The following is a 13240-nucleotide window of genomic DNA, read 5'->3' on the forward strand; positions in this document are numbered from 1 at the left end:
GCGTACATGAACTTTCATAATGAGGATGATATTGACACAAAGGACACTACAGATTCTTTACACACACCCATGGGGTTCGTCTCGATTCCTCGCAGGGAACAAAAGGAGAAGACAATCAGAAGCTATATCTACGGGCGTCGCCGCCGATGCCATCATCAACAGTGGGCCATCCGAGACCGACGCCAACCCCATCCAGATTAGCGGCGGCGACGAGCGAACGCCGCTGCTGCGCTCCGGGCGCAGCGGGAGCTTGGGGGCACGTAGCTATCGTTGCTCGTCTCTAGAGTCTCGTCAGGCTCGGGAGAACCGCTGGACGCCCAGGTCCCATCCCTGCTGCTGGAGGAGCTGTTGGCGGGGCTGGCGCCAGGCGCCGCGCCCCCTGGAGGCTCCCTCCTGAGCAGCACTCCATCCGGCGGCCTTCTCCATCGAAGACCTTGAAGAATAGTGTGGAGGCGCCGTCGTACTCGAAATGGATGGCGAGGGCGCCCTCCGCGCGGCAGACGCGGGCGACCTCGCCCCATCCATGGGTCATGAAGATCTTGCCCGAGGAGACGACCTCAACCTCTGCCCCCGTCGCCGGGGTGTCGCACTCAGTGTGCTGTAACCACAGCTCGAGTGGCCCCCTCGGCGGCATCTCTGCAGCGAAGAACGGAGGGAATCGGATCCACGTGCGCGGTGGCATCGCCGCCCACACCACGAGTTCACGCGAAGAGCCCACGGCGTGGGTTCATGGGGCGGCGGCGCACACCGCCACGGTGTGGTCTCAGCGGCCATGGCGCGAGCGGCGCAAGCCGCTGCCCCCTTCTTCGGGGCCTTGCGCCTGGGCGTACAAGGGCAGAGGATAACCGGGAGGAGGCCGCTCGTACCAGGGCCTCGTCACCTCTCGCCCGCGGCTGCATCTCGGGAGCGGGCCGGCCTTTTCTTCGGTGGGAGTGGCCCTAGCTCCTTGCGGGGGGTTTTTCCCTTCTCAGCGGCGGAGAATCTTCGAATCGGCGCCATGGGTGGCGCAGCAAGGCAGAAGATCTAGCAAGGAACAAGAAGCAAGAGAAAGAGATGGGCGACGGGGGCTCTGCCCCCCTCCCCATTTATAGCAGGAGGAGGCCAACCGACGACCCCCACGATCATAGGTAATGATGGATTCTCTGCATGCACCAGGGACTCATCAAGTCGGGAAGTTGCCGAGGCGGCGTGGGGAAGCAGAGACGCCCACGTCCCGTCAATCTCCATGCGTCAATCAAGTCCGCAGGCGGTTGGGGCCCGCGGTGCTCCGCACTTACCCCTTGGCTTCGCCTCGAAGCCAAGTCCGAGCGTGCCTTGGGCCCGGGGGCTACTGTCGGTGTCCTGGGAACGGGGGTCCCCAGACTTTCCTACCTGCGGCCCACGGCGTGGCTCTGCTAACGGCCTGGTACAGCCCATCTTCACCAGCAAACACTCAAGACCCTCGCCAGGGGCCAAGCCTCGCGAGGCGGACAACACAAGACCTCCTTAGGGGCAGCCTCACTAGGCTGGCTCGCGAGGAACGGAGAGATCAAGGCGTGGGGCACCTCGTGAGGTTCCCGTGACGTGAGCCATGACGACCAAGGCTAGGCGGGTGCCAGCGGGCGCAGAGTACCAGTTTCCTCTTTGGTGCTAAAGAAGCAGGCGCAGGCGAGGAGTCCCGAGGCCTCAGGCAAAGGTTTCCATATCGGTGCAACGAGACCAAGACCAGCAGGACGGTAGGACGGAGGTCACCACGGAGCCCACGACGTCGTCACCACCAGAGCCTTTGGCACGCGAAGACCACCTTTTGTCAGGATAGCTTGTACTAGTTGCCCCCCTTCAAATTGGCCGTTGTGGGATCCCTTCCCGCCTAAACATTTGGGAAGAGGATCAGGGCCTCTATAAATAGGACTAGCCACCACTGTAGGAGGCAACTCATCTGGGATCGGATCCATTCCATCCTCACACACACCAGCTCACCGAGCTTAAGAGCACCTCTCCTCAGGAGGTTGTTCTTACCTTGTACTTGTTCATCCTCAGCCTGCAAGGCAATCCACCACACCACACTGGAGTAGGGTATTACACCACATCGGTGGCCCGAACCAGTATAAACTCTTGTGTCCCTTGTTCCTCGGGTTCGGCGAACTAGGCTTTGGGATCGTTGCGAGAGTGCGAGCTAGGGCGAGAGAGATCTTCATGCGCACCCCAGAGTTCGAACCTCAAGGGTTTTGCCGGAACCCGTAATCCGACAGGTTGGGACAACATTGTACAATCCAAGAGCTTGTGTGTGTGTGTCTAAGACACATCGTCCCGATATTATCTTTCTTTTGGAAACTAGGAAAAATAAAGAGTATGTTGAGTCTTTGCGTTATAGGTTAGGTATGAATAATGTGTTTACTGTTTCTAGCCATGGTAAAGGTGGAGGGCTCGCTACGTTTTGGGATAAAGCATATTCTTGTGAGTTGAACAAATTTGGTGAACACTTTAGTGATATGTCAATCTACAAGGGGGATGGCACAAAGTGGAGGTGCACTTTTATTTATGGTGAACCTAAGGTGAGACAAAGGTACGTCATGTGGGATCTCTTGAGATGGATAATACCCCTTGGTTCTGGACCTTGGTTTATGGTTGGGGATTTTAATGAAGCTATGTGGCAAAATGAACACTTTTCTCGTCATAAGCGGTCTTCTAGAATCATGGCTAATTTTCGTGATGTTCTGTCGGATTGCAATTGATTTGATTTGGGATTTGAAGGTGTTCTGTGGACGTATAATAATAAGCAGCATGGCAACAAGAATGTCAGGGTACGCCTTGACCGGGCGGTGGCTTGCCCACTTTGGTCCTCTATTTTCCTGTGGTGCAAGGTCTCCCATATTATGAGTTCCAGGTCTGATCATTGCCCCATTCTTGTTGATTTATTGGGTGAGAGAAGGGGTGGCAGGCTTGTTAAACAGTTAAAATATGAATCCTTTTGGGAGAGGGAAGGTGCGGTTTTGGATGAGCAGGTTAATGCTTGTTGGAAAAGAGGGTCAATTATTAAGGACCTGGAAGATGTTGCCAATAATTTAAACAAGCTTATGAAATCCCTTCATGGATTGAGTCGAGTGCATATTGGGTATCTACCTAACAAACTTGACTGGGCTCGCAAAATATTAAACATTTTGTTTAATAGAAAGGATCATTATTCTTTGTTGGAAAGGAAGAAAATTCTAGAGGACATGGATGAGCTACTGATCAAGGAAGAAATTTTATGGAAGCAGAGATCTCGTCTGGACAAGATGAAAGCGGGGGACTGTAATAGCAAATATTTTCAGCAGAAGGCTACTTGGAGGGCAAAGAAAAATTATATTTCTACTCTTAGGAAGAATGATGGTTGTCTCACGGAAAATTTGGAGGAGATGAAAGGTATCACAAATTTGTTCTTTAAACAACTTCATTCTTCTGATGCTTCGGTTGATCCGTCTCACATTATCTCGCTTGTTAAACCCCTTGTGACTGATAATATGAATGAGAATCCGTGCAAACCTTTTTCGGAACAAGAAATAAGTGATGCTCTTTTTCAAATGGGGCCTTTAAAAGCCCCGGGTCCGGATGGTTTTCCTGCGAGATTTTTTTAGAGAAATTGGGGTTTGATCAAAGATGATATTGTCAAGGCTGTGGAACAGTTTTTTATTTCTAGAATTATGCCGAAGGGGATTAATAATACAATTATTATTCTCGTCCCCAAGATTAAGAACCCCCAATCAATTAAAGATTTCAGGCCGATCAGTTTGTGCAATGTTATCTACAAGATTATCTCGAAGTGTCTTGTCAACAGGCTGCGACCACTACTCGATGGTATGATATCCCCTACTCAAAGTGCGTTTATCCTGGGAAGGTTAATCTCGGACAATGCTCTTATAGCTTTCGAATGTATGCACTCATTGAGTACTCTGAGAGATTCAAGAGTGCTTATAAGTTGGACCTTGCCAAAGCCTATGATCGTCTGGATTGGCAATTTTTGCAGTGTATGATGGGGGCTCTGGGTTTTGTGCCGCAATGGGTTAAATGGATCATGACGTGTGTTACTACAGTCAAATTTGCGGTGCGGTTTAATGGTCAATTGTTGGAGCCCTTTTATCCTTCTCAAGGGCTAAGGCAGGGAGATCCTTTATCTGCGTACTTGTTCTTGTTCGTTGTTGAGGCGCTTTCTATGCTACTTAATGATGCGTGTGCTAGGGGGGCTCTAAAGGAATTCCATTTGAATAGGAAAGCTCCGGGTATTTCTCATTTATTATTTGCAGATTATAGTATGTTGTTTTTCAAGGCCTCCATCGACCAAGCAATAACCATTAAGAATATTCTGAGGGTGTATAAGAAGGGAACTGGACAATTATTAAGTCCTGATAAGTGTTCTATTATGTTTGGGAAAAGTGCAGTATGGAAAATCAAGTGGCTTCTATGGTTATCTTAGGAATTACAGTGGAAGGGATTCAAGATAAATATCTTGGATTGCCTGTCCCAGAGGGAAGAATGAAGGCTGGTAAGTTTCAGTATACTAAAGACAAGTTCCTGAAAAGTCTTTCTAACTGGATTGAAAAATATGCATCTTGTCGGGCGAAGGAAGACTTAATAAAATCAGTAATCCAGGCCTTACCGGTGTATGCCATGGGAAGTTTTAAATTTCCAGCTTCTCTTTGTGAGGAAATATCCTAGATTATAAGGAACTTCTGGTGGGGAGTGAAGGAAATATGCCCTAGAGGCAATAATAAAGTTGTTATTTATATTTCCTTATATCATGATAAATGTTTATTATTCATGCTAGAATTGTATTAACCAGAAACTTACTACATGTGTGAATACATAGACAAACAAAGTGTCACTAGTATGCCTCTACTTGAATAGCTCGTTGAATCAAAGATGGTTGAGTTTCCTAGCCATAGACATGAGTTGTCATTTGGTTAATGGGATCACATCATTAGAGAATGATGTGATTGACTTGACCCATTCTGTTAGCTTAGCATTTGATCGTTTAGTATATTGCTATTGCTTTCTTCATGACTTATACATGTTCCTATGACTATGAGATTATGCAACTCCCGAATACTGAAGGAACACTTTGTGTGCTACCAAACTTCACAACGTAACTGGGTGATTATAAAGGTGCTCTACAGGTGTCTCTGATGGTACTTGTTGAGTTGGCATAGGTCAAGATTAGGATTTGTCACTTTGATTATCGGAGAGGTATCTCTGGGCCCTCTCGGTAATGCACATCACTATAAGCCTTGCAAGCAATGTAACTAATGAGTTAGTTGCGGGATGATGCATTACGGAACGAGTAAAGAGACTTGCCGGTAACGAGATTGAACTAGGTATTGAGATACCAACGATCGAATCTCGGGCAAGTAACATACCAATGACAAAGGGAACAACGTATGTTGTTATGCGGTTTGACCGATAAAGATCTTCGTAGAATATGTAGGAGCCAATATGAGCATCCAGGTTCCGCTGTTGGTTATTGACTGGAGATGAGTCTCGGTCATGTCTACATAGTTCTCGAACCCGTAGGGTCCGCACGCTTAACGTTCGGTGACGACCGGTATTATGAGTTTATGTGTTTTGATGTACCGAAGGTTGTTCGGAGTCCTGGATGAGATCGGGGACATGACGAGGAGTCTCAAAATGTTCGAGATGTAAAGATCGATATATTGGAAGGCTATATTCGGACATCGGAAAGGTTCTGAGTGGTTCGGGTATTTATCGGAGTACCGGAGAGTTACGGGAATTCGCCGGGGAGTATATGGGCCTTATTGGGCTTTAGGGGAGAGAGAGAGGGGCTGCGTAGGGCAGGCCGCGCACCCCCCAAGGCCTAGTCCAAATTGGACTAGGGGGAGGGGCGGCGCCCCCTCCTTCCTTCTCTTCTCTCTTCCCCTTCCTTTTCTCCTACTCCTACTACTTGGAAGGGGGGAATCCTACTCCCGGTGGGAGTAGGACTCCCTAGGGCGCACCATAGTAGAGGGCCGGCCCTCCCCCTCCTCCACTCCTTTATATACGGGGGAGGGGGCACCCCATAGACACACAAGTTGATCATTGATCTTTTAGCCGTGTGCGGTGCCCCCCTCCACCATAATCCACCTCAGTCATATCGTAGCGGTGCTTAGGCGAAGCCCTGCGTCAGTAGCATCATCATCACCGTCATCACGCCGTCGTGCTAACGGAACTCTCCCTCGAAGCTCTGCTGGATCATGAGTTCGTGGGACGTCATCGAGCTGAACGTGTGCAGATCACGGAGGTGCCGTACGTTCAGTACTAGGATCGGTCGATCGTGAAGACGTACGATTACATCAACCGCCTTGTCATAACGCTTCAGCTTACGGTCTACGAGGGTACGTGGACGACACTCTCCCCTCTCGTTGCTATGCATCACCATGATCTTGCGTGTGCGTAGGGAAATTTTGAAATTACTACGTTCCCCAACAGTGGCATCCGAGCCAGGTTTATGCGTAGATGTTATATGCACGAGTAGAACACAAGTGAGTTGTGGGCGATACAAGTCATACTGCTTACCAGCATGTCATACTTTGATTCGGCGGTATTGTTGGATGAAGCGGCCTAGACCGACATTACGCGTACGCTTACGCGAGACTGGTTCTGCCGACGTGCTTCGCACATAGGTGGCGGGCGGGTGTCAGTTTCTCCAACTTTAGTTGAATCGAGTGTGGCTACGCCCGGTCCTTGTGAAGGTTAAAACAACACATACTTGACGAAATATCATTGTGGTTTTGATGCGTAGGTAAGAATGGTTCTTGCTCAGCCCATAGCAGCCACGTAAAACTTGCAACAACAAAGTAGAGGATGTCTAACTTGTTTTTGCAGGGCATGCTGTGATGTGATATGGTCAAGACATGATGCTAAATTTTATTTTATGAGATGATCATGTTTTGTAACTGAGTTATCGGCAACTGGCAGGAGCCATATGGTTGTCGCTTTATTGTATGAAATGCAATCGCCATGTAATTGCTTTACTTTATCACTAAGCGGTAGCGATAGTCGTAGAAGCAATAGTTGGCGAGACAACAACGATGCTACGATGGAGATCAAGGTGTCGCGCCGGTGATGATGGTGATCATGACAGTGCTTTGGAGATGGAGATCAAAGGCACAAGATGATGATGGCCATATCATATCACTTATATTGATTGCATGTGATGTTTATATTTTATGCATCTTATTTTGCTTAGATCGGCGGTAGCATTATAAGATGATCTCTCACTAAATTTCAAGGTACAAGTGATCTCCCTGAGTATGCACCATTGCGATAGTTCTTCGTGCTGAGACACCACGTGATGATCGGGTGTGATAAGCTCTATGTTCACATACAACGGCTGCAAGCCAGTTTTGCACACGTAGAATACTCGGGTTAAACATGACGAGCCTAGCATATGCAGATATGGCCTCGGAACACTAGAGACCGAAAGGTCAAGCGTGAATCATATAGAAGATATGATCAACATAGTGATGTTCACCATTGAAAACTACCCCATCTCACGTGATGATCGGACATAGTTTAGTTGATATGGATCACGTGATCACTTAGATGATTAGAGGGATGTCTATCTAAGTGGGAGTTCTTAAGTAATATGATTAATTGAACTTTAATTTATCATGAACTTAGTCCTGGTAGTATTAGCATATCTATGTTGTAGATCAATAGCTCATGTTTAGCTTCCCTGTTTTATTTTTATATGTTCCTAGAGAAAACTAAGTTGAAAGATGTTAGTAGCAATGATGCGGATTGGACCCGTGATCTAAGGATTATCCTCATTGTTGCACAGTAGAATTATGTCCTTTATGCACCGCTAGGTGACGGACCGTTTGCAGGAGCAAATGCAGACGTTATGAACGTTTGGCAAGCTCGATATGATGACTACTTGATAGTTTAGTGCACCATGCTTTACGGCTTAGAATCGGGGCTTCAAAGACATTTTTGAAACACCAGGGGCATATGAGATGTTCCAAGAGTTGAAATTAGTATTTCAGACTCATGCCCATGTCGAAAGGTATGAGACCTTTGACAAGTACTTTGCCTATAAGATGGAGGAGAATAGCTCAGCTAGTGAGCATGTGCTCAGAATGTCTGAGTACTACAATCACTTGAATCAAGTGGGAGTTAATCTTCTAGATAAAGATAGTGATTGACAGAGTTCTCTAGTCACAATCACCAAGTTACTAGAACTTCGTGATGAACTATAATATGCAAGGGATAACAGAAACGATTCCCAAGCTCTTCGTGATACTGAAATCGACGAAGGTAGCTAGATATCAAGAAAAGCATCAAGTGTTGATGGTTAACAAGACCACTAGTTTCAAGAAAAGGGCAAAAGGAAGAAGGGGAACTTCAAAAAGAATGGCAAGCAAGTTGCTGCTCCCGTGAAGAAGCCCAAAGCTAAACCCAAGCCTGAAACTGAGTGCTTCTACTGCAAAGAAATGGTCACTGGAAATGGAACTGCCCTAGATACTTGGCGGATAAGAAGGATGGCAAAGTGAACAAAGGTATATTGGATATACATGTTATTGATGTGTACTTTACTAGTGTTTATAGCAACCCCTCGGCATTTGATACTGGTTCAGTTGCTAAGAGTAGTAACTCGAAACAGGAGTTGCAGAATGAACATAAACTAGTTAAGGGCGAGGTGACGATGTGTGTTGGAAGTAGTTCCAAGATTGATATGATCATCATCGCACACTCCCTATACTTTGAGGATTAGTGTTGAACCTAAATAAGTGTTATTTGGTGTTTGCGTTGAGCATGAATATGATTTGATCATGTTTATTGCAATACAGTTATTCATTTAAGTTAGAGAATAATTGTTGTTCTGTTTACATGAATAAAACCTTCTATGGTCATACACCCAATGAAAATGGTTTGTTGGATCTCGGTCATAGTGATACACATATTCATAATATTGAAGCCAAAAGATGCAGAGTTGATAATGATAGTGCAACTTATTTGTGGCACTGCCGTTTAGGTCATATTGGTGTAAAGCGCATGAAGAAACTCCATTCTGATGCACTTTTGGAATCACTTGATTATGAATCACTTGGTACTTGCGAACCATGCCTCATGGGCAAGATGACTAAAACGCCGTTCTCCAGAACAATGGAGCGAGCAACAGATTTGTTGGAAATCATACATACTGATGTATGTGGTCCGATGAATGTTGAGGCTCGCGGTGGGTATTGTTATTTTCTCACCTTCACAGATGATTTGAGCAGATATGGGTATATCTACTTGATGAAACATAAGTCTGAAACATTTGAAAAGTTCAAAGAATTTCATAGTGAAGTGGAAAATCATCGTAACAAGAAATAAAGTTTCTGCGATCTGATCGTGGAGGAGAATATTTGAGTTACGAGTTTGGTCTTCATTTGAAACAATGCAGAATAGTTTCGCAACTCACGCCACCTGGAACACCACAGCGTAATGGTGTGTCCGAACGTCGTAATCGTACTTTACTAGATATGGTGCGATCTATGATGTTTCTTATTGATTTACCACTATCATTTTGGGGTTATGCATTAGAGACAGCTGCATTCACGTTAAAAAAGGGCACCATCTAAATCCGTTGAGACGACTCCTATGTATTGTGGTTTAGCAAGAAACCTAAGCTGTCGTTTCTTAAAGTTTGGGGTTGCGATGCTTATGTGAAAAAGTTTCAACCTGATAAGCTCGAACCCAAATCGGAGAACTGCGTCTTCATAGGATACCCAAAAGAAAATGTTGGGTACACCTTCTATCACGGATCCGAAGGAAAGATCTTTGTTGCTAAGAATGGATTCTTTCTAGAGAAGGAGTTTCTCTCGAAAGAAGTGAGTGGGAGGAAAGTAGAACTTGATGAGGTAACTGTACCTGCTCCCTTATTGGAAAGTAGTTCATCACAGAAATCAGCTTATGTGACTCCTACACCAATTAGTGAGGAAGCTAATGATGATGATCATGTAACTTCAGATCAAGTTACTACCGAACCTCGTAGGTCATCCAGAGTAAGGTCCGCACCAGAGTGGTTCGGTAATCCTGTTCTGGAGGTCATGTTACTTGACCATGATGAACCTACGAACTATGAGGAAGCGATGATGAGCCCAGATTCCGCGAAATGGCTTTAGGCCATGAAATCTGAGATGGGATCCATGTATGAGAACAAAGTGTGGACTTTGATTGACTTGCCCGATGATCAGCAAGCCATTGAGATTAAATGGATCTTCAAGAGGAAGACATACGCTGATAGTAATATTACTATCTACAAAGCTAGAATTGTCGCAAAATGTTTTCGACAAGTTCAAGGTGTTGACTACGATGAGAGTTTCTCACTCGTATCTATGCTTAAGTCTGTCCGAATCATGTTAGCAATTGCCGCATTTTATGAAATCTGGCAAATGGATAAACAAAACTGCATTCCTTAATGGATTTATTAAAGAAGAGTTGTATATAATGCAACCATAAGGTTTTGTTAATCCTAAAGGTGCTAACAAAATATGCAAGCTCCAGCGATCCATCTATGGACTGGTGCAAGCATCTCGGAGTTGGAATATACGCTTTGATAAGTTGATCAAAGCATATAGTTTCATACAGACTTGCGGTGAAGCCTGTATTTACAAGAATGTGAGTGGGAGCACTACAACCTTTCTGATAAGTATATGTGAATGTCATATTGTCGATCATAAATGATGTAGAATTTTCTGGAAAGCTTAAAGGAGTGTATGAAAGGAGTTTTTCAAAGAAAGACCTCGGTGAAACTGCTTCATATTGAGCATCAAGATCTATAGAGATAGATCAAGACGCTTGATAAGTTTTTTCAATGATTACATACCTTGACAAGTTTTCGAAATAGTTCAAAATGGAACAGTCAAAGAAAGAGTTCTTGCCTGTGTTGCAAGGTGTGAAGTTGAGTAAGACCCAAAGCCCGACCACGGCAGAAGATAGAGAGAGAATGAAAGTCATTCCCTATGCCTCAGTCATAGGTTCTATAATGTATGCTATGCTGTGTACCAAACCTATTGTGTACCTCACCATGAGTTTGGCAAGAGGGTACAATAGTGATCTAGGAGTAGATCACTGGACAGCGGTCAAAATAATCCTTAGTGGAATAAGGATATATTTCTCGGTTATGGAGGTGATAAAGAGTTCATCGTAAAGAGTTACGTCGATGCAAGCTTTTACACCGATCCGGATGACTCTGAGTCTCATTCTGGATACATATTGAAAGTGGGAGCCATTAGCTAGAGTAGCTCCGTGCAGAGCATTGTAGACATAGAAATTTGCAAAATACATATGGATCTGAATGTGGCAGTCTCGTTGACTAAACTTCTCTCAAAAGCAAAACATGATCACACCTTAGTACTCTTTGAGTGTTAATCACATAGCGATGTGAACTAGATTATTGACTCTAGTAAACCCTTTGGGTGTTGGTCACATGACGATGTGAACTATGGGTGTTAATCACATGGTGATGTGAACTACTGATGTTAAATCACATGGCGATGTGATCTATATTATTGACTCTAGTGCAAGTGGGAGACTGAAGGAAATATGCCCTAGAGGCAATAATAAAGTTGTTATTTATATTTCCTTATATCATGATAAATGTTTATTATTCATGCTAGAATTGTATTAACCGGAAACTTAGTACATGTGTGAATACATAGGCAAACAAAGTGTCACTAGTATGCCTCTACTTGAATAGCTCGTTGAATCAAAGATGGTTGAGTTTCCTAGCCATAGACATGAGTTGTCATTTGATTAACGGGATCACATCATTAGAAAATGATGTGATTGACTTGACCCATTCCGTTAGCGTAGCATTTGATCGTTTAGTATATTGCTATTGCTTTCTTCATGACTTATACATGTTCCTATGACTATGAGATTATGCAACTCCCGAATACCGGAGAAACACTTTGTGTGCTACCAAACGTCACAACGTAACTGGGTGATTATAAAGGTGCTCTACAGGTGTCTCCGATGGTACTTGTTGAGTTGGCATAGATCAAGATTAGGATTTGTCACTCCGATTGTCGGAGAGGTATCTCTGGGCCCTCTCGGTAATGCACATCACTATAAGCCTTGCAAGCAATGTAAGTAATGAGTTAGTTGCGGGATGATGCATTACGGAACGAGTAAAGAGACTTGCCGGTGCCGAGATTGAACTAGGTATTGAGATACCGATGATCGAATCTCGGGCAAGTAACATACCGATGACAAAGGGAACAACGTATGTTGTTATGCAGTTTGACCGATAAAGATCTTCGTAGAATATGTAGGAGCCAATATGAGCATCCAGGTTCCGCTGTTGGTTATTGACTGGAGATGAGTCTCGGTCATGTCTACATAGTTCTCGAACCCGTAGGGTCCGCACGCTTAATGTTCGGTGACGATCGGTATTATGAGTTTATGTAGATGTACCGAAGGTTGTTCGGAGTCCCGGATGAGATCAGGGACATGATGAGTCTTGAAATGTTCGAGACGTAAAGATCGATATATTGGAAGGCTATATTCGGACATCGGAAAGGTTCTGAGTGGTTCGGGTATTTATCGGAGTACCGGAGAGTTACGGGAATTCGCCGGGGAATATATGGGCCTTATTGGGCTTTAGGGGAGAGAGAGAGGGGCTGCCTAGGGCAGGCCGCGCGCCCCCCCAAGGCCTAGTCCGAATTGGACTAGGGGGAGGGGCGGCGCCCCCTCCTTCCTTCTCTTCTCTCTTCCCCTTCCTTTTCTCCTACTCCTACTACTTGGAAGGGGGGAATCCTACTCCCGATGGGAGTAGGACTCCCCAGGGCGCACCATAGAGGGCCGGCCCTCCCCCTCCTCCACTCCTTTATATACGGGGGAGGGGGGCACCCCATAGACACACAAGTTGATCATTGATATTTTAGCCGTGTGCGGTGCCCCCCTCCACCATAATCCACCTCGGTCATATCGTAGCGGTGCTTAGGCGAAGCCCTGCGTCGGTAGCATCATCATCACCGTCATCACGTTGTCGTGCTGACAGAACTCTCCCTTGAAGCTCTGCTGGATCGTGAGTTCGTGGGACATCACCGAGCTGAACGTGTGCAGATTGTGGAGGTGACGTACGTTCGGTACTAGGATCGGTCGATCGTGAAGACGTACGACTACATCAACCGCTTTGTCATAACGCTTCCGCTTATTGTGACGCCCGGATGATCAAGCTACAGTAAACCTCTGCTAATGGTGCCACGTCACCTCGGTTACTGTTGTTAATCTCGTG

This window comes from Aegilops tauschii, chromosome 5 (assembly GCF_002575655.3).
Source record: "Aegilops tauschii subsp. strangulata cultivar AL8/78 chromosome 5, Aet v6.0, whole genome shotgun sequence".
NCBI lineage: Eukaryota > Viridiplantae > Streptophyta > Magnoliopsida > Poales > Poaceae > Aegilops > Aegilops tauschii.